This window comes from Delphinus delphis, chromosome 14 (genome assembly GCF_949987515.2).
Source record: "Delphinus delphis chromosome 14, mDelDel1.2, whole genome shotgun sequence".
Taxonomy (NCBI): domain Eukaryota; kingdom Metazoa; phylum Chordata; class Mammalia; order Artiodactyla; family Delphinidae; genus Delphinus; species Delphinus delphis.
In genome coordinates this window covers 47418851-47443428 of record NC_082696.1, presented here as the reverse complement: position 1 = coordinate 47443428, position 24578 = coordinate 47418851, and the positions used below count along the sequence as shown (strand labels likewise).

General features: G+C 44.0%; 1 protein-coding gene across 6 annotated transcripts in view; it reads right to left on the bottom strand.

Annotated features, from left to right (window-relative positions):
• The window catches only part of FYN (FYN proto-oncogene, Src family tyrosine kinase), a 208261-nt gene that overhangs the window by 67823 nt on the left and 115860 nt on the right, over window positions 1-24578 (bottom strand). For 2 of the 6 annotated variants that reach the window (XM_060030067.1, XM_060030070.1), the window contains one exon: window positions 232-370. The exons of the other annotated variants lie outside the window; for them this stretch is intronic. The gene's annotated coding sequence lies outside the window, so the exon portion shown is untranslated. The remainder of the gene's footprint in view (window positions 1-231; window positions 371-24578) is intronic. 6 annotated transcript variants of the gene reach the window in all.

The window sequence follows — 24578 nt, the reverse complement described above, 5'->3', positions numbered from 1 at the left end:
GGGAATCTCTCCGCTTTGCCCTCCGTACCCCGTGGCTGCGCTCTGCTCAGGGGCTCTGAAGCTTCCCCCCTCCACCACCTGCCGTCTCCGCCCGCGAAGGGGCTTCTAGTGTGTGGAAACCTTTCCTCCTTCACGGCTCCCTCCCACTGGTGCAGGTCCCGTCCCTATTCTTTTGTCTCTGTTTTTTCTTTTTTCTTTTGCCCTACCCAGGTACGTGGGGGAGTTTCTTGCCTTTTGGGAGGTCTGAGGTCTTCTGCCAGCGTTCAGTAGGTGTTCTGTAGGAGTTGTTCCACATGTAGATGTATTTCTGATGTATCTGTGGGGAGGAAGGTGATCTCCGCATCTTACTCTTCCGCCATCTTGAAGCTCCCTGAGTATTTTACATAAATGGAATCATGTAATACATGGATTTTTTGACTGGCTACTTTTGCTTGGCGTAACATTTTCAGGATTCATTCAGTTTGTAGCGTGACTTAGTACTTCATTCCTTTTTATGGCTGAAAAGTATTTGATTGAATGGATATATCACTTATTGCTTACCAATCATCAGCTGATAGACATGTGGTTTGTTTCCACTTCTTGGCTATTATAAATAGTGCTGCTGTAAACATTCATGAACAAGCTTTGGTGTGGACATATGCTTTCAATTCTCTTGGGTTAACATTTTAACACATAAGGAATTTATATAGATAAGAAAACTCTAAGATTAGGTAAATGGGAAAGCATGTGAATTGGCAATTCAAAGAAAGTAAAAAACAGCTTGTGAAATATATTTCCCTTCAGTGGTAATCAAAGAAACACAATTTAGATTAGTGAGATACTTTCACTTCTAAATTAACAAACATTTAAAAAGATGTTTGCCCAATAGTGATGACTATTCTCATACACTGCTGGTAGAAGCAGGAATTAACGTATAACTTTTTGTAAACCAACTTCAATATTATCAAAAAATCTTAAAAATGGGTCTGCTCTTTAACCTCTAAATCTGTGCTAGAGACTTAAAAAAAAAAAGACACATGAAGAGATCCTATGAAGTGTTATTTATAATTTGAAAAATTATAAATATGCTAATTATTTAAGAAGGCAACGGCTAAGCATATTGTAAGGCCATAATGTAAAGTTAAGCACAAGCTGAAACTTATACTTACAAAAAATTATTAGTAATATGGAAATATTATAATATTTTTCATTAATATTATAATTAATGGAAAATATTATAATATTTTCCTGTTATACTAAGAAGGATCACATGATTGCAAGTATATAACAAATGCCTAGCAAATTCTTTGGAAGGAAAGATACCATGATGCTTGCTGGTGGTATGTAGGGGATAATGCTATGAATGATGTTCTTCCTTCTCTGTTTCTTTATTTCTCAGATTTTCTATACTGAATCCACCAGTTTTAAAAATGAGACTAAATCACCTTTACTTGTTAATAAGAAAGGTCCTTTTAATCTTATCAATTACTGACTTAATTTGTATATAAGTTGATAGCAACCACACAATGATGAAGTATGCATTGTGAACTGAAAAATTAAGAGAGGTAGAGAAAGTGATTGATTCCCAAGCCTGTTAAGAGGCAACCTCTCCTTCCAGAAGGTGTCAAGATTAAAGGTACCAAAGGACAGAGAGACTTCTGAGTGTGTTTTCATCACATCTGTGCTGGGAAGAGGCAGTGAGGGAGCAGAGCTGAGAGTGAGTGGCGAAAGCACATAGAACCCCCAATAAAAATCTAATTAGGGGCACAGATTAAGCAAAGCTGTGATATATAATCAACTCAGAGGACCATGTAGGTGGCAAGTGGCAGAACCTGGGATAATAGAATCAGGAATGGGGTGGCTGGGTTAGTGGGTTCTTGAGAATCTCTGGGTCCCATGTTCCTAGGTACCTGGGGAAACCCAGTAAACCCAGGATGACAGTACTCGTTCAGGTCACCCTTGAAACGCAACCAAGGAGCTCTGGTTACTGAGGACCTCTCTGTAAGTGAGGGCCTGAAGACCCCACATTGGCACGACTCTAAGAAGGGGTGGAGGATGAAGCAAAGTACTGTTGTTCTTTGGATGCCTGTTACAGGCAAAGGGACCTGTTTAGGGCACCAGGCAGAAAAATTCTGTATTTTGCTCTCATTTTCATCTTGTTGCCTTCACCCTTTCCTTTTGGGACGTTCAGCCTGGCCTTCTGATGCTTTGACTTTTGAGCCACAATCCCTAGAAACTGGGGCAATCCAAGCGGGGCATGGAATAGTAACCAGCACTGGTTTATTCAACCTGAAGTTTTTCAGAAACACAAAAGATGCGACAAAGATGTTTCTTCCTAATGTAGATCTTTAGAGTTAAGCCTCTTTCCACTCTCCTTGGCTCTGTTCTATAAAAACAACCACAGAAAAACAGAAATAAAAACAAAAATGTGGGCTTCTATTCATGAACCAGCAAAGTGAAATGGGAAAGTCAGTGTCACATCTGGGCCAGAGTGGCAGAGACTGGCTTTCTGCGCTTAAAAGGCCAAGGGCCCAAGGGTCAGGCTGTCACCTGGCGGAGCCACAAGAAGATACATTAGCACAAAGCGGCTGTTGTGACGCACAAGGCGTCATCAACACCCCCTCCCCACCAACGCAGAGAATGAAAGCCGAGGGGGTTCACTCTCCAAGGCCGGACAAGAACCAGCTCTGCCAATCTTTCCAGTCTCTACAGAGGTTCCTTGCCAGATGATTCTGCAAATGCGGCCTCCTGCTTTAAAAAAACAGTGAATTCTTTTTTCCTTTAATTCACCAGTTCCAGCCAAGAAGATCCATTGCTTTAAAGAAACAGAATGGACTCTGAATAAGCATATTTTTGTTCTTCTTTTTGCCCTTGAGCTCATGTTTGTGTTGATCGCGCCTCCGCTTTCCACCGATTACTTATCTGGTTATGAAGTCAGAGCCCATCAAAATCTATTGCCCTGAGAATTTGGTGTTGGGGCCATTTGCCTTGTTTTTGGAACTGAGGCTGACGCCTTTTCTTTGAAGCAGGACATGAAGCCTGGTCCCTCCTCCCCTGGATCTTTATGTTGGCACTTTCTCAAGTTGCAAGGAATCAGCGACACCAGCAGTCATAACTTTTGCATCCCTTGCAGTGGTTTAGAATTTCAAAGCTTCTCAGCAGCTGTTTTGGTGTGAATGCTGATAAAGTAGCTGTCAGAAAACTGACCCCTCTCTAATTCCCCGGCCTCTACCGGGACAAGGAACCACTGTGACAGTGATGACGGGGACAAAGGGAGCAGAGAGGCCAACCGCCTCTAGGCAGCCTCCTCCCACCACCTCCTCGCCTAAAGGAAATGAGGACAGTCTCTGCCTTCCCTTGAGTTTACATTCCTTACCCCTGGGGGGCCCAGGCTGGTTGATTATGTGGTACCTGCTCCAGTGAAGCCTTCTCAAGAGGTCTCACTCATGAACACAAGCTGAGTACCAACACAGACACAAGGAAATTAAAGGAGGGAGATAACAAGCAGGAAGAGGAGAACACGGAGTCCACTGAAGGCAGTCAGTGATGCTTTCCCCAGCAGCCATAAAAACAGTATTTGGGATGACAAATTGTGGCCACTTTATATGGGAGGAACATGGGTTATGTGGGCTAGATCACTTGCTGATGACCTACTTGGCAGGTGAAATCCAGTCAGATGTATGTTAACAAATCCAAAAAGGGAAGACTTGGTTTATATACCAGCAAACATTTTATAAACGCTATTATAAAATTTATGGTAAAGCAATTCAGTAGTGACTTTTTGCTTGGCATATACATGAGGCAGATTATGATTTTTCTCAGAGTGTTGTCTTGCAGAGTAATTGAACTTGAGGTTATCTCCTTAATGATGACAGCACAGCTGTTTATCTTCCCTTTTTCTGAGAGCTTGCAGGATTCTGGTGTCAGATAGGGTTGCCCTGGGCCTGAAGGGACAGAGGCCCAAATCCACATGACTGAAAATAAATGAGTAGTAGTATCCTACTGACAGGATAAAAGCTGGTGAGGGGTGTGGCAGACTTGTAGCTGTGCCACCAAATCCACCCCACTTCTTCCAAAGTAACAGAGTTTTAGGCTGAAGACTAAAATTTTCAGACTCCCTTGCAGCTATGTGTGGCCATGTCACTTAATTCTGGCCAACTGGTTGACAGTGGATGCTATACACTCAACTCTTGCATTCCTTCAGAAAGACTGGGTTGCCCTCCATTGTCTTTCCCATTTCCTGTGGGCTGGAAAGTGGATGTGGTGCCGGTAAACTGGCATTAACCAGGCAGAGGATGGCAACCCACCAGGGAATGGCAGAGCAGTAGGACAGAAGGAACCTGGGCCCTGGAAGGCCTTGTGGAGCACAGCTTCAACCACCCTAAAGCTCTGATCTTGAGGGTAACATGAGAGAGGCATGAATATCCATCCTGTGTGAGCCACTAATTTTCTGGGGGAAGTGAGACTGAGTCTTTTTGTTATAACAGGTGGCCTGTACCCCAACACAAGGAGGAAGTAAATCTAACACAGAGGTAAAGGGAAGCTCTGCTGACCGCTTGTTTGCTTTTTCCCCAGACTCTAAAACCAGTCAGAGCTTCTGACCTCCTTTGATACTGACAGTTAAACTTGGATTAAGGCAGGTTAGTAGGATAACAACCAAAATGAATTGTAACAATAGCTACCATTTATTAATAACTTATTTTCTTCTTGGTACTTCACATATGGTATTTCATTCAATCTGCAGAACAACTTTGAAAGGGTATTCCACAGTAAGGAATCTTGGGCTCACAGAATTTAAGTAACTTTCCCAGAGTTACCCACTCAGTAGGACCTGGATCTAATTACCCCATGTTGCCTTTTGAGAAACATGCTCTGCTCCTCATTAAAAGATAGATTTAATGATGTGACAGGAGCTGGGCGTTGCTATGTCCTATAGTTTTTATTTTATTTTTTACACTATGGCTTAAAGTACTCTTTCTTACTGTGGTTTTCAGAAGACCCGACTATGTCCTCCCCTTCCCTTTGTTGCTAAAATGAAGAGTAACTCATGATCTGGCTCAAGCAGCTCAGGCACTGATGCCCTGCTTTGGTTTTAACCCACCTCCTCCCTTGCCACACAGCAGCTCCATTTCTCTCTGGCTCTACCCTAGGGTTGCTAAGTACAGCTGTTCTCCTCCTGAGCTGCTGGAGATGAAGTTAAGAAGAAAACAGAAACAAGAACAAAACTTCTCCCATCCTCCCAAACAGAAGTTACTCAGAAATCACCATAGTAACCAATCACCAGTTTTCAGCTGTTTCCTCTCCCTTGCATTCTTGTCTCTCTGCACACATCCTTTTATTTACATTCAGCCCTACCTCCAGCCTTTGTTCAGCAAACACATTCTGATCTTCCTTAAGTGACAGTCACTGTGCCAAGGGCTGTGGAGATAGAGTCAAGTAAATAAGGCCCTGCCTTCGAGGAGCTTATATATACTTAGGAGGGAGATAAGCAAGTGAACCAACGGACTCGGGTTGGGGAGAGAGCGCAGCCGGAGCCCGAAATCATCCAGGTTGGCGGCTGTGAAGGTGACTGGACATTGGCCGGAGGAGAAGGAGGTGGGCAGCATGTGAAAAGCAGAGGTGTGGTACAGCACGGCTTCATGCGGCTTACTTGATTTGGCCCTAGTTTTACAGAGCACTGAAACACCTGCCAGGCATATTGCGAGGCTCCGGGCTTCAGAGTGAAGGAGCCAGGCTTCTCCTGCTCAAAAGGAGCTTACAGTTTAATGGAATGGATGTGTGCAGCTGGGAAGGTAGCTAGAAATGAAGCCAGATCATAACCAACTCCATGTCTGTTCCACGGAGTGCTCACCATGGTACCCGAGGCTCTGCTACATGCAATAAGCAAATTATCTCTTTTGATCCATCAGCAGCCCGTGAACTGGGTATTATTATCATTGGCACTACTTTCCAGATGGGGGAATAAGTGTAGGAAGGTCAAGTTACTTGCCCAAGGACTCAAGCTAAGTTGACTTGGATTTTAACCCAGACCTGGCTGAATCTAAGATATATACTCCTAGCCATGGGCTAGCAGGCTAAAGCATGTGTACCTTATCCAGCTGATATTGTCCCGTATTAAGTGGGAGGAAGCTGGGTCTTGGTAGACACACACTGAAACAGGGAAGAGAAAAGAAGCACAGGGGAGCCACACAGCCAGTCGAGAGTGGGAAGGGACTGCACACAGGCAGATGGAGAGGCATCTGAGTAAGACGTGACTTCCTCAGCTGGACTAGCAACTCTATCCATTCTAGCTACCGGTCTATGCGTAAGTCATTCCTCACAAATCATCCCCAACTGTAGCAAAGCTGTAGCTTTTGTTGCATGTAAGAATAAAGATCTGAGTCCATATTGCTGCAGAGGCAATTTATATGGGACCGTGTAAGTTACATTTTCTGAGAGCCCTGTCACAGAAAGAACCCCAAGATCTCTTGGGGCTGGTAGGATGGAGGCTTGTACTGCAGCTGTGTAGATGGTTGTCTAAAAATGACAAAACAGACAACAGCGATAGACAGACATCTGCAATGCAAGACATCTGGAGAAAGACAAAAACTCCCCACTAAAAAGGTATGTGACAGCTAATATCCAACAATGTCCTCCGATAGCCACAAGAGGAGCCTGAAGAAGGTGCTAAGGTTAGAGGTGCGGGGGAGTGTAAGGGAAACAGGGGCCCACCAAACCCTCCAACTTTGGACAGTTTACTCCATCAAGTCAAACAAGATCGTCTTTATCATGATGCAGAAGTGGCAGGTATATCTCCGTTTTACATGAAATTTGTAACATGGGCAAATTCTTTGGGCTAATGTCAGAAGATGGCCCATGTTTTAGCCATGTCAGCTCTGCTTACATCTATAGGCTCACCATGGACAGGGTATGGAAACTTCTGTTCGTCCACCATCGGCAGCTCTGAGCAGCAGTAATCTGTCCCAGTGCCAGGCAGAACTGGCCTGTCCCCAGTGTTCACACCGAGCTCCTGGGGAGCTGCTTTATAGACTCCAGGTAATGATGACCCAAGTGTGGCGTCATGCTCGGCCCCAGTTCTGGTTCAGTGCGACTCAAATGGACTCAGCGAGTCACAATGGTACACGCTTGGAATGAGCCCTGTGTAATTCTTTTTGACAAAGGCTGACCCGACATGCTGATTAGCAGCCCAAGTGAAACAACAATTGTCCTGTGTATCACCAGCCTACACATCCTTGGTGTTCACTATTCTACCAGGTTTCATTTTTAATCTGGACACGCATTGCCTGAATGCACTCCTTTTTATACCCTTCCCATTTCCTAACCATCCTGCCTCTCTTCTAAGATTTGCATTTTCTACATAGGTTCCATTACTAAAATTAAAATGTTGCTTAAAACATTAGTGGATCTATGTATCTCTTATAGAATGGACTGGTTATTTAGACCAGTTCCTGCCTTCCAAATCTACTAAGCTGTTTACTAACTTTTTCTTAACTATACCTCAACCGTTTTAAATCTGTTTCTGTTCTAACATGCTTGCTGGTTAATCCTCCCTGCCATTCTTTTAATGATTTCTTTTGTGCCTCAGACATGTGACTCTTCTTCAGCTTAAAATAATGGATCAAATAAATTTCTCTCTCTTTTCCTTTTGACTCTGCTTCCCCTTGGCAAAACAAGCAATTTTATCACTTTTTCGGTAGCAGAGCACTTTTGCTTTCTCACTTAGGCCAGGTGACAAAAGCAACATTCATTTCCAAACCAAACCAAACCTACCCCCGAACTCCTCTTTCATTTCTGTACTGTAATTCCAACATAAAGGAGTAAAGCTATTGGCAGAATTTTCAGTCTGCCAATACCAAGTACTAGTGAAATTGAGGAACAACAGAATTCACATATACTGCTGGTGGAAAGTAAATTGGTACAACTTTGGAAAAACAACTTCACATTATTTCGTGAAGATGAAAATGCATCTATCTGACAAGCAGCAATTCCACTCCTAGACAAACACCCTAAAGAAACACGCCTATATGAACTAGGGATTATGTATGCTCTGCAGGTCTGGGAGGCCCAGGAACCTGTATTGTTACAGATCCACAGGTGATGTGTGGGTCTCACTCTACTGCAAGGGTCTGGGATTGAAGGTTTATAATTTCAACTCAAATCTGTTTTTGGACCTGTGTTTGTAGCCACAGGAAAGCTCCTGGGGGAGGAGTGATGGCGAGAGGCACGTCAAGCCTGACGGTTGTGGGACTATCCTCGGGGTGCGGATCCGATCTGGTCAAAGACAGCTAGAGCCTGAGGATCTGGGCAAGTTCACCGTTGTTTCCTCCTCTTCCTTCTCTATCACCCCTGGCTGGCTGGGCGAGGTTTAAGCTTGTGAGGTGCCTGGAGCCAGCATCATCGTCATCATGATTATCATCATCATCTTCACGTTCAGCAGAAAGCCCCAAATCGCCCACCCCTTCAGGAGGCTGCTCTGAAGGTGTGTTCCCTGCCAGGAATGAGGCTGAAGCGTGAGCCCTGGTGAAGAGCCAGTTTTTCTTTCACACACAGGTGGCGCGTCCTCTCCGTGAACACTTTTCCACAGGCATCGGTGCTTGTAATCCTTGGTGAACTGAGTCCAACACAAGGGCAACGCCTGGTGTAACCTGGCCTTTAATAAACGCTTTCAAATGATGATGGACAGGAAGTGAGATAATGAACCTCTTCTAAAGAAGCGAAGGAAACTTTCTGCCTTCCTGTGTGAAGCTGCCCCCGCCTTTCTCCTGCCGCTGGCCGCTCTGGTTCAGGGAGGGTGTGTCACAGGGCCTCTGTCGCCCTCCCCTCCATTCATTCCTCCTCCTGATGCCAAGAATGGCTTGCACCATCTCTAAAGACAAATGGAGAAAGTGCACAGACTGGCTAGAAGGTCTCCCTCTGCTGGTCTCTTCCCATAACCTTCCTATTTTGAAACTGAAATGTCCCCAGGCCAAAGTACAGATTACCACGCAGCTATTGTTCTTTTAGATTTAAAAATATCTCCAAGGTGTCAACAGCCTACAGATTCCTCTGGGCACCTGAAACCTGCCCTGTTATTCAGCATCAGTTATGTACTGAGGGCGGAGGCAATTTGTTTCGCTTAAATTACCAACTCATAATAATGTGGGGTTCTGGCCAGATGCACACGTGTGGGACCCGATTTTCGGTTGGGAGGAAGTCAAGGGGACGGGCTGACGTCAATATAAACGGAGCTTGGGCCGCACAGAGCCCATCTCCACAGGACTCGGCCTTATGCCCACAGCCCTGCCAGGGTTCTGTCTCCCGTGGGCTGCTGTGGTCCCTACTGGAGAGGCCCGCCTTCTGCCCAGCCAGGACCCTCTCAAGGGAGGCCCAGGCTGGGCAGTCCATTACTTAGGCACGTGGAAGAGAGACAGGAGTGATTTTTCTTTTTTCTTTTTGTGGTACGCGGGCCTCTCACTGTTGTGGCCTCTCCCGCTGCGGAGCACAGGCTCCGGACACGCAGGCTCAGCGGCCATGGCTCACGGGCCCAGCCACTCCACGGCATGTGGGATCCTCCCGGACCGGGGCACGAACCCATGTCCCCTGCATCGGCAGGCGGACTCTCAACCACTGCGCCACCAGGGAGGCCCTGATTTTTCTTTTAATGGTTTTAATTCCACTCCTTCAGTTCTGAGATGGATTTCCTTCCACTCCTCTCCTCTTCTTCCTCCTCACCTCTTCTTCCTCCTCACTTCTCATCACCTCAGGGTGTCAGAGGGTAGAAAGCCATGAGTGAGGGAACAGTTTATATCTTGAGTAGGTCACCAAAATTATTCTGCTTTCTGCCATGTAAAATGTAGATTATGCCAATGTTTCAAATAAGAATAGATATACTCTACTATTAATTACTAATAGGAAGCTATCCTGATACCTGATCACCTTTGATCTAAAGAAAGAAAACATCAATTTCATTTGGTTCAAATTAGTAGACAGCACCTAGACCATTATCTGGCCACACAGCAGGTGCTCAGTAAGCTGTAGATGTAACAGGCACACGTATATGAGGACAGGAGGCACGCTGGAGCCTGGGGGCTCTCTCAGGTCATGACTTTGTATCCCAGGTGCAAATGACATCCACTGGCTTCCTGGCAGCCCAGGAGATGGACTGCCAGTCTGCCATCACTGGTGATCAGTCACATGGCCAAACGAATCGCCGTGGATTAGGGATAACATTTAACAAGTTTAACTGAGTAGACAACAAAATGAATTATGCTGATAGAAGTTAAAAGAAAATAAAAAAGCAAATGAAGACAGGAGAAAGCTGAATTTCTGCCTAACCTTTACTTGGTTTCAACTCAAGAAATAATCTACTGCCTAGAGTTTTCAAAAGGAATGACAACAGTCAACGATACTCACGTTATTTAATGTTAGTTGGAAGGTGGGGATTGGAGGGTTGCTTATCTTTCAGAGAGAAAAAGGAACTTTTAGTGTAGCCGTTGGGTTAAAAATCTCAGTCTGAATCACACCATCAATTTAGTGACCCCAATTTCAGGGGTCACTAAAACAAAGGCACTTCAGTTGAACAGCAATTTTTGCACGTAATAAGCTAATTTTCACCTAAATATTGATATAATGTTCAAGCATAGACTTTTCAGAAGCCCTACTCTGATGACACATAACACAGAGAAAAGCACATGGATCTCGGGACAAAAGGGTTCTATTCAGCTCCACGACTTCCTCAGAACCATGAAGGGACGGCTCTGAAAGCCCTGGCATCCTTGGCAGTTTCTTGGCCTGGACTGCTACGAAATCAGCTTAAAGGGAATAAGGAACAGGTGGGTTTGGGGCGGCCATATTCCGATTCCTCACGGATCACTTCCGTGGCTCCGTGAAGCATCATCAGCATCTCCCGTCACACCGCTCAGCCACAGGGCCTGAGTCACCTGACCGCAGGATCTCTCCCGACACACAGGGACCTTCACAGACCAGTGGGGCTGCTGGAACCAATCAGATGCTAGATGCTGGGAGGGCCAACATCTCAAACTCACCTGAGCAGGAGTCACTTGGGCCTTCTCCTTTACCTATGCTGAGGTAAGAGCAGGGGACTCTGCCAGCCAGATTAGACATGAACCCTCTGACCAGAACCGGATGATCTGGAGGGATGTGGCTTTGCAACATTTTGGGTCGACTGTTTTTGGACTGTGGCTTTTGCTGATGGCGATCGTTCCTGCTAACCATATACCTACCCACTGACCTATGTGCTCACCACTTATTGTTTGCTGCAAATAGGCTCATTGGATTCAGTAATGAAAAGGAGGAAAAGACAGAGGAAAAAGACACTTTGCTTGGCAGTGCGTGCAGACTCCCCAGAGCACTGACAGTGGCCCCGGCTCTGTGGTGTGAGGGGCTGCCCAGCCCGTGAACCTTGTGAGGCTAACACAAACCGCGGGAGAGGTCTGTGCATCCAAGGTCAGCGATGCCGCGAGCACACAGCCCTGAGGTTGAGAGGGGGGAGGACAGTGGCTCCTGCAACACACAGAGGTTCTGTCGTGTCCTCAATTTTTCGCCGAAAGAAGTCTAAAATGCTCCTGACTTCTGGGTGGAGACCAGGGGCTGCGAGTGGCAATGCAGACAAGGAAACCACAATATGGAACTGAAAACTGATTTGGTCACTTGAAGAGTTTTCACTTTTGGATTCTGGCCAATTGCTCTTTTCTGTTACATTAAAAGAAAAATAAACGCCAATGCTAACTTTGAGTCCTCCAGTTCTCCTGAGAAGGTAGAGAGAACGAAAGCAGAACGAAGAGAATAACTGGCCACTGTCGGGCCCATAAGGTTAGGCTAGTTAGACACCCAACGGGCTCCTGGCGAATCCTGCACTGGAGCCACGCAGTCCTCCTGGTTACAACCCACAGGACAGTTGAACGGGACCACGAGGCACACACCTGATCACAGCCATCCACGAGCCGGGAAAAGTACAGAGCTTAAGACAACTGACCCTCAGGCCTCCTAAGTGAAGGACACGGATCTCAGACCCATGGCCTGTCACTTATCTGTATTTTCTCATTTACTTGAGAAAAACAATGGATGCACACAGTGTTACTATGTAGCTAACAACTGAGTTAGTGATGTCACTCTGAAATAGCATAAGTAAAAACAGACTCAAACCCAGAGACAAATCATTCCTTGCTTATATTTTTCCTATAGACCTGACCTCCAGGGTCAGGTCTAAGATGGAGTGAGGCACTTGACCTGGGAGCAAAGTTTAGCGAGAAGCCATAAGCCCAGCAGGCAGGATAGAGAAGATTGCGTTGAGATGTTATTTATCTTGATTTCTGAGTTTTTTGGGGGGATGCCCTAAATCATGTGCTGTAGGAGGGTGCCTCATTTGCCCCTCTCTGGTCCCAGCCTGATGAAAGTTCATCAGCTAAAGTGTTAAGTGACTGGAGGATGCCCAGTTACAAAATTATAGAGGAAACTAACCAATAGATTGAAGAAAGACTCTTCAAATGCAGCCTACTGTTGGCCAAAGACTTGTACTTCCAGGAGTTTTCCTAAGCAAACACCAAGGATGTGCAAAGAGATTTAACAACACTCACAGTGTTATTCATGATAATAAAAAACTGGAAACAGTCTAGGTACTCACCACAGGGGATTAACAAAGTCTGGTATCACACCAGATTCCTATGCAGCCACTAAAAGGGATAATGTGGCAAAATATCAATAATCTTGGGAAATGTTCACGATTCAAAGTCAAGCGAAAACACAAGTTACAAAACACTAGATAGACACATGCTCCTACTTCTCCTGCTTTCATTCTCCTCCACTATAATCCATCCTCTACACGGCAATCACAGCGATACACTTTTCTTTAAAGTCACTCCTAGTCTTAAAATGAATTCCTATTACATTTAGAATAAATTTAAAGCTACACAGCCATCCCTGCTCTGGCCCCTGCCTATCTGTCTGGCCTCCTCTGCTACAGCCTCCCTTTCATGCCTCTTTTCTAGCCAGATGGGCTGCCTTTAGGGCCTCTGCACAAGCTTTTCCCACTGCCTGAAATGCTCTTCCCCCAAATTCCCACACAGCTGGCTGCTTCCCAGGAGTCAGGTCTCAGCTCAAATGTCACCTTCTCAGAAAGGTTTTTCCCGGCGTCAACTCGTAACTGGCCACTGCCTTGTCACTCTATCATATCACTCAGTTTTATTTCCTTCATAGCACTTAACACTCTCAGAAATGACCTTATTTATTTATTTTCTTGTTTACTGTCTACCTCCCTCCATGAGAATGAAAGCTCCATGGGGGCTTTTCCTGTTTACTGTGTACCCACAGGGCCCCAAACTATGTCTGGCACAGAGCAGACACCCAGTAGACGGATGCTGAATGACCACAGGATATATACATGTGCATTCACAATAAAAAAAAAAAGGCCTGGGAGAGCACAGCGTAAAAGAACACCTCTGGATACAGAGATTCTGGATGGTTCTAAGTTTCTTCATCTTGCTTGTTTTCATTTTATACAACAATAATGTGCTACCTTGGAAATAATGAAAACAAAGTTGTTTTCCCTCTATTTTTTACAGTATGGTCACTAAGAAAATGTTGCCTGATACAGCTGGATTGAGACCAGAACCACAAGATGCCAGAACTGGAAGAGATCTCAGAGGATGTCTGGTTCAATCCCATCTCTCATTCCGGAGATGAGGTGGCTGAGGGCCAGCCTGGAGAAATGGCTGCTGGCTTAAGTAGCAGAACACGTAAGAAGCTAGTCTGCTGTTCTTCTCACGACACCAGTGGTTCTCCAACTTCCTTTGAGAATGGTCTGGAACACTTGCGCATACATAGGCTGAGGGGCCTCACTGCCAAAGTTTCTGCGTCAGTGACTTTGGGGTGGGGCCTGGGAAATTGCATTTCTGACAAGTGCCTGGATGATTCCGGAACTGCTGGTCTGGGGCCGCACTTTGAGAACCATGAGGCTGAGCCATGTTGTCTCTCATGACTCCCTTGGAAATGTTTTATTCTTTTTGTAGGAATGGTAGTGATTAGAACAATACCTTCAATGGAAGAATTCAGAGGAAACCCTTTTAGGCTTCCTCCCAGAAGTTTCTACTGAAAAGAAGGAAAGGAAACAATTTTGAGAGCCTACGCTACACCAGGCATCGCGCTAGGCATCTACATTTTGTTTGTTTAATCCATTTTACTGTAGAAAGCCTAAACTCAGGGAGATTAAGGAATTTGCCTAAGAGCACACAGCTAGGAAGTGCTGGGGTCAGATTTCAAATCTACATCTCTGATTATAAAGTCCATGCTTATTCTCCAGCCTCGAGAATAGAATGAAAAGCTGTCACTTGTGGTGTTCAGAGCGGCAAATCAACGCCTCCCAATGTAGAAACAAACACCCCCAAGCAATGGTTTAACATGATGTCACTCTCCCAGCGACACGGAAAGTGTATATACTAGTATTAACAGCCAACCTTTCGTCTGGGCCTGAAGCCAGAGTTTATTCATGGGTTTATTCATTTACATAACCTTTGGGAACTTTCAACCCCAGAGTAAAGACGATTTGAGTCGACGCCTGGCTCACTGCAAGTCATCTGTGAGATAAGTGGCAGAGGGAGAATTTATCATCAATCTCTGCTTCCAACACAGGGAATTCACACATGCTCTGTGGTGCAAGAACCTAACAGACTTTGTGGTTGAACAGAGCTGTCCCACTGAGGAATCATTTGAAATCAAAGGCCAAAAGCCAGATACAAACATGGGAATGTACCGCTTACCATTTTAGGTCAAACATAAACTAGAAACTAGTGATTGTTCCCCTTTCTTTTTATTGATGAGGAAATGACTGGGGGACAAGAAAGTCTTGGTGACAAGGTCACAACACCTACAACACCCACACAAGCAACAAGTTACAATTTGTCCTACATCGTGGTCACACTTGATCCAAGTGTGAGAAAGCTTTTGTAAATACTGTGATTGCAAAGGGATTTGATGACATTCTTTAACATCACGGTTTTGACCAGAATTCCAAATTAAGGTTAAGAGTTAGTGGATTATTTCAGGATCAACAACAAAAAATGTGGTTTTATCTGTCTCTCTGTATTTCTTATTTTGCTTCAGGATTTTCCCCCATATGTCTTATTCCAGATCCCTGAAGCAGCTGCATAAATAGGTTTTACATGAAAATAAAAACTTTCTGTGTAATTCTGCCTGTAGGATCAGAGGAATGAGGGCTTCAACCAAGACAGCTCACAGGACCAGGCCCTTCCCATGCCCTCTGCAAGGGCCATAGGTGTCTCTTTTTTTCAGAAGCTCATTTTCTAACTGTGACCAGTGAAATATCAGTACATTTTGGCTAACAAAGCTTGCTAGTGGAGACCTTGAAAGAAAGATAAGTGGGGGCTTCCCTGGTGGCGCAGTGGTTGAGAGTCCGCCTGCCGATGCAGGGGACACGGGTTCGTGCCCTGGTCCGGGAAGATCCCACATGCCGTGGAGTGGCTGGGCCCGTGAGCCATGGTCGCTGAGCCTGCACGTCCGGAGCCTGTGCTCCGCAATGTGAGAGGCCACAACAGTGAGAGGCCCGCATACCGCAAAAAAGCCCACGAAAGATAAGTGGAAAAGAGGGAACAGGGTAGAGTGGATGTAGGAAAAAGAAAAAAAAAAAAAGGCAAGAGGATCCCAGAGATGGATACCTAAGAGCAGTTAAATTTTGATATCAAAGGCAACTTTGCTCTAACACAATTATGAATATATTTCAAATCTGGAGTGACTGTAGTCCCCTCTGTGCAGCAAATCAGTAAGGCAGACAAAAATCACAGCCACTCATTTATCAATGTCTGAAAAGAGCTGGCTCTTTCACTCTCAGTTAAATGCATAGGATTTTATTTATTATAGAAGAAAGAAGGTCTGAAAGATCTCATGGAATGAACCCTGGTCTCAAAGCCAATGAGCTGTCCCTGCGGTAAGCTTCTAACATGGGAATGAGATCGGACTGTGCGTTATTAAATATGACTAAGTTCTCTTTTTGTTCCTGACTCTCGCCACTTTGACTCGTTGGAGAATAGCCATCCTGCCTTCCCCAGAGCAATGCTGCAGCTGCAGCTGCAAATGCAGACTCAGCAGCCATTATCCTACTGTTAAATGTTTGGTCTTAAATGTTACAGTGGCCTCCCAGAAATAGCTGTCTTGTCACTTACACACACACACGCAGGCACGGGTGACAAAACTCCGTATCTGTATTAGTTTCCAGACCTGTGTCCCAGCAAGAATTTAAGGGAAGACGTTCTCTAATTTCCATTTACCCTGACAGTTACCGATTCTGTACGTTTCAAGTGTGTTTTGGCAGCGTGTGGCCGCTCTTGATTCTCCCGGCGTTCACAGCGGCCCTCAGCCTTGGGTAGTTCATGCAGAAGACAAAAGAATGATACTCTTCAGGCCTTAGGGAGGGCACTCAGCTGGAAAGATCTGTTTTCGTTGGAGATAGGAAGTGCTTTTCCAGCAATTATTTGATCTTCCTGGGAACTCGTACTTTTGAACACTCTCCCAGCCTGGTGGGAACACATGGACTTCTATTCTGGTCTCGGCATTATCACTAACCAGACGTGTGACTCTGGGCAAATCATCTGGCCTTTATTTCACCTCAGTTTTCCCATCTGCCTGCTGGAACAATTAGCCCTCCCTGCTTCATTCATAGGATTTCTGTGAAGATAAAACTAAGTGATATACGTGAAGGTATTTAGAAATTGTAAAAAGTGAATTTATTGTCAGGTGATATTTGTATTATGGTTTTCATTTTTTTCCAGCTCTGGTTTACATTATCACGGGTATATTATAATTCTCTTTCTTAGAACTTGGTAGAAAATCCCTCATGCAGAGAAGGAGAGGTAGAAAGTGCAATCCAGGCAGAAAGTGTCATCAGGTTCTTGTTACCACTTGGAAAAGGCAAGCAAAGAGAGCAGGGCTAGAATACTGTAACACTGTCTCAGAAAGACTGCTTTTGCTGGGGACATTCTGGTCCTTATCTGTCTCCTCTTCCAAGGTCTCACAAAGAAGGTGACTGCTGCAGTGCTGAATGAATAAATGAATGAGTGAGTGAATGAATCAATCCACCTATCCACCCACCACTTCTGATCAATACTATGTACCCAGCAGTGTGCTCAGAATACAAAGATGCAAAATGCATTCCCATCACTGAAGAGCATCCAACCAGTGGGAGAAGGTGGACATGGAAAGAATTTGTTCTTCTCCAATGTGGCAAGTGTGCTCTCCTGGAGAAACACACATGGTACCTTGTGAGCTCGGACACATGGGTCACTCCTACCCCAAGGAAGCTAGGACAGGTTCTCAGAGGAAGGACAGGTAGAGGAGCAGGGTGGGTTCAATGCTCCCCAGGCTGAGGAACAGCTCTGACAAGGCACAGATCCAGGAAGGAGCATTCCAGGGAGCAGCCTTGTTTGATGGGACGAAAGCCAAGAGTGCAGGTGGGCAACTGGAAAGTTAGGCGGGGTCCTAAATGTGACAGAGGGAGGAGGCCATCTGGGTTTCTGAGCAAGAGTTACACAATAGATTTGTATTTCGGAAAGATTTCTTAAGAGGCAAGGAGGATGGACTGGAGGGAGAGGCTGAGGGGTGAGTAACAGATTTAAAATTTAATGTAAATGTCTGCATTTCACAACACAGGAAACTTCAGAAAGAGTTCTGGTTCAAGAGCGCTCTTCCGAATTAACACAACCAATCGTAAATATATGCCTCCCAAAAAAGAGTCTTCAAGTAATAGATCTCCCTTGCACAACTTCTCCCTCATAATCTAGGACAATCTTTGTGAAAAGGAAGTCTCTATGCTTCTGAGGTGTGACCGACCATTTGTGCGTGTGGCACCAAGAAGAAACCAAAAGAAACAGGAAACTGCTACCACGCTAAGCGCCTGGTACAAAAAGGGGTGATGAACAGCTACCCGGTAGCCAGCTTGGAAGAAACATCTCAGAAATGAAGAGAGACTTTCTAATCATTGGGGGAGGTTTAGCAAGTATGATGAATTTTTCAGTTCCCTCCCTCTTTCTTCATAGTTTCTTTTTAAGTTTCAGTATATTTCACACACAGTACAATGTCTAGATCTTAGATGTACATACAGTTCTGACAAATGTATATGCCTGTGTAACCTAAACCCCCATCAAGAGGGAGAACATTTTCATCACCCTAGAAAGAGCTGTCAGTGCCCCTTTGCAGACAACCCCACCTCAGGCAACCACAGTTGTGACTTTTACCACCAGAGATCCTGGTCCAGGATTTCACAGAAACGTAATCTTACAGGATGCACTTTTTGCGTCTATTTATTTTTGACATTTATTCATGATAATGTATATTTCAGTAGTTCGTGATTGCTGAGTAGTGTAGTAGTTTTTATTGCTTTATTCATTGTAGTTTTCATTGCTGAGCAGTATTCTAAGGTATGAAGATACCACTCTTTGGCATGTGTTTAACAGCCCCTTCTTTTGCTAAACAGAGATGCAACTGCCTACCTGAGGCAAAGCATAACGGAAAGGTGTGGGCGTACAGGTCAGGCGAAGTGGCTGCTGCTCTCCACACTGTCAGGCACTGACTGTGAGTTGCCTTTGTCTTCAGAATCCTCTGTCAGCGACAGGGTAGAACTTCAGGCAAATCAGGAAGGACAAGAGAGACCACCCCTTATAAACTGTCTTAGTGCTCTATGTTCTGATCACAGGAGCAGATGAACAATGGCCCCCGAAAGAGAGATGTCAACTCACTGAGAATCCAGGTACTCAGGATGAAGGGTTAGACAGATAATTTAGACACTAAAATATTCTTAAGAAAACTAAAAGGTGTCCACAGAGGCCGGCACACAGCCTAAGAGTCTATATTGTTTTCCCTCCTCGTTGTCAATACTTTCCAGGCCAGCGGCACTTCAGTAAGCTGAGGGCGGGGGTTCAGCAGAGAAAGGAAGGGATTTGAAAGTATTGTGAGAATCACCAGTTCTCAAAGAGAGAAATGCACCCACGAGTGCCAAGTAACGACTCGGTGTGATCTGAGTTTTGTTCAACCAAGAGGTGATACCTGGAAGCTTCAAGGAGAGCTGATGAGCTCCAGCCAATGGGTTTATTGGGCACAGAGGCAAAAGGTAAGGAAAGAAGGGGGTTATCTTGAAAGTCTTATATTCTAAAAACTCTATTTCCTTACTCTGTGGAACTGTTTAAAGAAGAATCACAAAAGATCTCAAATGACACCCCAAATACTTATTCTGTCTTCTCCTGTACAGCTGTTGCAATTCGCTATGAAAACCAGGTACAAACACTGTTCTGATGACACCCTATCTGGGTCAGCTCCTCCCTTGTCATTGTACACAGCCTGTCCTCTGAACTGGTCATTTTAGCTCCAATACTCCCATTATCGCTAGAAGTGATGTAGGTTCGCACAGTCATGCTGAAGACACATTGAAAACAGAAAGCTCTCAGCTCTGGGCTGGAGCCTGATTTTGTTCCAAGAATCATGTGGATAATGTCCTTAAAAAAAGCTGGCAGCCTTCCTTGCTGTCTATTCTGTCCATCCTATTTTTATGAACTGCAAAGTAAATAATAACAGCAGCTAGAGTTTTTTGTTGAGGACTAACCATGTGTCAGATGCTGCGCTTTCTGCTTCATTCTCACAAGCCTTTGAAGTAGGCACTATTGTTATTCCTACTTCAACGGTGAGCAAAACAAAACATCCTCAGCTTCTACAGTCATTCATTACTATTCCATGTGGCGCCTTCGCCTGGCTGGTTGGAGGTGGCGGTTGGGAGATGTGAAAGATGATGCACGAACAAATGGAAAGCAAAGGAATCCTCTTCTTTGATCTCCCTCCTTACATATTTTACCATTAGATTTTGTAATTAGGTCAAAGTGAGAGCTATCACTGTTGAGAGCTACAGCTAAGGTTTAACAATTATTTCTTAGAAGCTAGTTAATTAGACTGACTTGGGATACAGGTTTTGGAATACATATTCATTCTGACAGCAGTTACAGTACAAGGCATCTCATAAATAAAAGCCATTTAGAACATTATCCACAGGAAACAGCTGCAGCTAGTAAGGAAACTTATGACATTAAGGAAATGGAGAACTTCATGGAATTAGAGGAAGGCAGGAGTAATATATCACACAGTAACACTATCTTAGCAAGGGCTGGACAGTGTTTTCAATAGATAAACTCACTTTACAGCAGTTCATGCTTGCTTACCTCTCTCTGGATCTTCAGCAGACAAGCATGGTATACCAAGAGCAAAAATTAAAAGAAATGTGAACTAGACTCAGACATTTACAATTTCAGGGGTTACGGGTCTGCGGTTTGGTGCAAAGCTTGGGCCTGTTCAGCCTGTAGCCCTGAGCTGTCCAAAATGGTACCTGTGGCTGGTACAAGCTGAGATGTGATATGTGTAAAGCTGGTAACCGGTTCTCAAAGACTTGGTATGAAGAAAAGAATGTAAAATACCTCATTAATACATTTTATACATATTGATTATATGCTTAAATGATAATGGTTTGAATATGCTGTCTTAAATAAAATACATTATTAAAAGTACTTTCATCTGTTTCTTTTTTAACGTGGCTACTAGAAAATTTTAAACTATCTGTATTGCCTGCATTTGCGGTTTCGTCAGATGTTGATCAGACAGCGCTGATAGATACTTGGTAGTTGAAAAGATTAACCCAAGTTGAAGATTTGGTGTATTTGATCAAAAGTGGAATATGTTCCCTAGGAGGTGAATAAAAGCAAACATTTGTACTGCCATTCTTCCTCAAGCCGCTGGTGACCTCAGGTAAGCCACTCACCCTCCTGGGCCTAGCCTGTACAATGCTTTGATCCACAGAAGCTTGAACACTCCTTCCAGAACTAGCATTTGAAGTCTATGGCCAATTCCTAAGGACTAATAACTCATGGGTGAAGATGAATTTTTTAAAAACGTAATATTTGTTCAATATTTGCAGCCCAAATGCCTTCTGCTGATCTCTTACATGTGATGATGTACCTTCTGATCAAGTCTTTCTGGAGCAACAGCTAAAATGTAACGGCAATAACATCACATTTATGATATACAGACTGGGCGACCCTAAAGAAAGGATGCTGCCCTTGCTCTGTGTATCCAAGTAAGGGGGTTTCAGATGCCAAGGTTATACTTCTAACATGGAAAAAAACCTTAAGAGCTCCTTAATAATCCAACAGATCCTTATTAAGAGGTAAACCCCAAATGTTCTCAAATACCCTGAGGGAAGGCAAACAGAACAAGTTATTCTTTTAGTTCAGGTTCTACCCTGTTTCTTTTTATTTTCAAAACATCGAATTATCTTCTGGAAGTTATTCTGCATCTCCCAGGCAAATTATACAGTTTTTTGATGATTCTAGAGTTTTTTCCTTAAATGGTAAAAAATGTCAATTTAGGTAACTCAATTATAACTAATAGGGTAAAATTTCAGCACAAGATAAATAGCATTCATGGCGCCATAAGTATTTTAAATAAATATATGCTTGAAATCTATGTGTAGAAATCAACTTGGAATTAAGAAAGTATAGGGATAAATGCCTACACTAGAGGGGTGGAAATCTTGCTTATGATGAAGACCTCCAGAAATAGTGCATGATCTCCCCTGGAATGAATCCCAAAGTTTACATCCCCATTTCTGTAGAATTTCCCTGCTATATCTAATTTAAATCTGACATGTTTAATGTCTGAACCTGTAGTGACACTGTGTTCCACTGCTACTAATATACTTGGCCATTTTGAAGCCATCCTTGGCTTTATTTACATGGCTTCCGATTCCCTCAGTTGTGACTTTCTGTAACAGGACCATAGTATCAATACTGATAAGCCTTGTCTGTACTAGAGGTAAACCAAGAAACACCTGGTGAGAAAAGAAGTGTTAGGCAGGCTCATCCCCTCTCTTTTCTGCTCTCCTTTCTTTCCTTCCTTCTTTCCTTTCTTGATTAGTCCATCCATAACATACCAATACAATCCATGACTTTAAAAAAAAAAAACTAACATGGAAGGCAAGTTGGAAATGTTTCCTGAATTGCTGAGATAAGTGGCTTGTCCTTCAACCATTCCAACTTTGGGGGAACTTATTTTAAAAAGCAAGAAAGGGGCTCCAGCACCACAGAACAGCAAAAGGATAGGCTGGCTGCCTTCCCTTTTGAAATTGGCAGAGTGAGAGTCAGGCCATGAATGACAGCAAGTCTTGGTGAGTCTATTGTGCAAGATAACAATTTTACTTGAAAATGGAAAAAATGACCCTGCATTTCTTTCCTTTGTCACTATCTACAGAACCACATTTTTTTGAATTTTATTTTATTTTTTATACAGCAGGTTCTTATTAGCTATCTATTTTATACATATTAGTGTATACACGTCAGTCCCCGCCTCCCAGTTCAACCCCCCCACCCCCGCCCCCGCTTTCCCCCCTTGGTGTCCATACATTTGTTCTCTACATCTGTGTCTCTATTTCTGCCTTGCAAACCGGAACAGAATCACATTTGAAAAAACACGAAGAGAAGCAGATTAAAAAGAGTAGCTTCTGGCTGGCTTTTCCTCAGCATTTTATACTTTACTCCTTTGTTCTTTCCTTGTTCAACCTCATTCCCAATTATTGCACTGTTCTGGGGGCACTGGGGACAGGACGTCTGGGAAACATAGCACATATTAGTCCATCTGTTTTCTCTGTGAATTTTTTTCAGCATCTTTGCACGGCAACAGGAAGGATGGGGGGGCTCCCTTTCAGATTCAGATGAGGCTAATCAGCCCTAGCTCAGGTTGACAACATCGTGCTTTGTTACACTGGCCTGAGAAAGCCAGAACCACCTTTTCTAGGTGGGGTAACCATTTCATCCTGGGGCTTACTCTCTATTTTTAACATTAGATCTCTAGCCCACTCCTCACTCTAAATAAAACAAAAGCTCAAAACTGCTGACACGGTAACTTAAGTGCACTCTTCTATTGAGAGAATTATGATTTTTAGAGTTGAAAAGACCAATGCTTCCAATGTGTTCACAGGCATTTTAAATTGTAGAGGACAAATGTTCCAAAGTGGCAGTGTCTCCTCCTTTCAAATTATTTCTGAAGCTTGAAGAATGTGGTAGGAAAAGCCTACCATGCCCTTTTCCCAAATATACATTCCTAAGCACGCAAAACTAAGAGGCAATATATTTATAATGTAGCAAACAATCAAATATGAGACTTTCGACCTAATTCTTAAGACTGGATGTTTATTACTTATACTTCCACAAAAAAATATGCCCTAACTATCTACTAGGTGCCTGGACCTCAGTGAATTAAAAAGGTGAATAAGTTATTGTCTCAGCACTAGAGCAGCTTTTGATAAAACAAGTATACAAACAATTCTACACAAGACAATGTCCCTTGGAAGTTACACAGTGCTAACAGGAGCTTAGTGGAGGAAAAAAAATGTCTTTCAGTAGAGGAATCAGTCAAGGCTTTATTGAGAAAAGCATTTAGTTTATCACTTGAGAGAGAAACAAGATTTCTAAATCTAGAAATGGATTGGGACATTCCTGGCCTCAGAGACTTTCAGAGCAAAGATGGGTGTTACGGGGTCAGGGAGTCAGGGCATGGGAGACATTTAGAAGAGTGATGGGTCCACTAGGTGGCGCAGGGTCTGAGGAGTGGGGAGGTGGCTGTTCAGAGCAGCTGACCAGACAAGGGAGAAGGACTGAACTTAATTTGGAGGGTGAAAGGGAAGCCCTGAAGAGTTCTGAGCTAGAGAGACTTGGTCTGGTAGCTCTCCGCAGGGTTGCTCTGTCAAGGGAGCTCCTGGAAGAGGGACACACAGCTAGGAAGAGGTTTTAACGGTCGAGGCCAGTGTTAATGAATCTTGATTTATGAAGCTGGGGGTGAGTGTGGGACGGAGGGGTAGACAGAGCTGTTGACTGGTGGAATGGGATTGGGGGACGTAGCTCATCTCTCACATTCTAGCTGACACATTCTAGTATTTGACAGTTCAGCATAAGTGAGGGAAATTGTTAAACTGAATGGCCACAAAACCGGGGTAAAAATAGCACTGGGTGAAATTCAATCCAATTTTTGTATTTGAAATATCAACATTGATTGATCTTATGAAAAAACTGGTCTTCTGAAAAAAGTGTCAAGGAGTGCTAGATGAAAAGAAAGCCAAATTTGGGAAATCCTACTGAAGTGTTTCAGCATTTGTTCTGACCCCTCATACAGGATGCTTTCATAAGGAGGGATGGTTAGCCCACTTTCTATTTTGACAAGGGTCAGAGAAATGTGGTTCTTTATGAACTTCAGCAATCCATCGTCCAAAAGACCTCTCACAACCCTTTGGGAATGAGGCAGAAAAGTGTGGGCTGGGTATTAGGACAGCTAATGGGGCTGTCCATGTCCACCTAGAAGATGACCTCCAGGGCATAAGGTGGGGCCTGAGCTCTTCAACAATCTTGCCAACATCTTAGATGAAGGTAGGGAAAATTTCTTGACAAAATGTTCAGATGAAACAAACTTTTGGAGGGACAGAAATGTAGGGATAGGCAGTGTTGTAGGTGACAAACTCAAGACACAAAAATATCTTGATGGGCTAGAGTAACAGGCCAGAACTGAGGTGA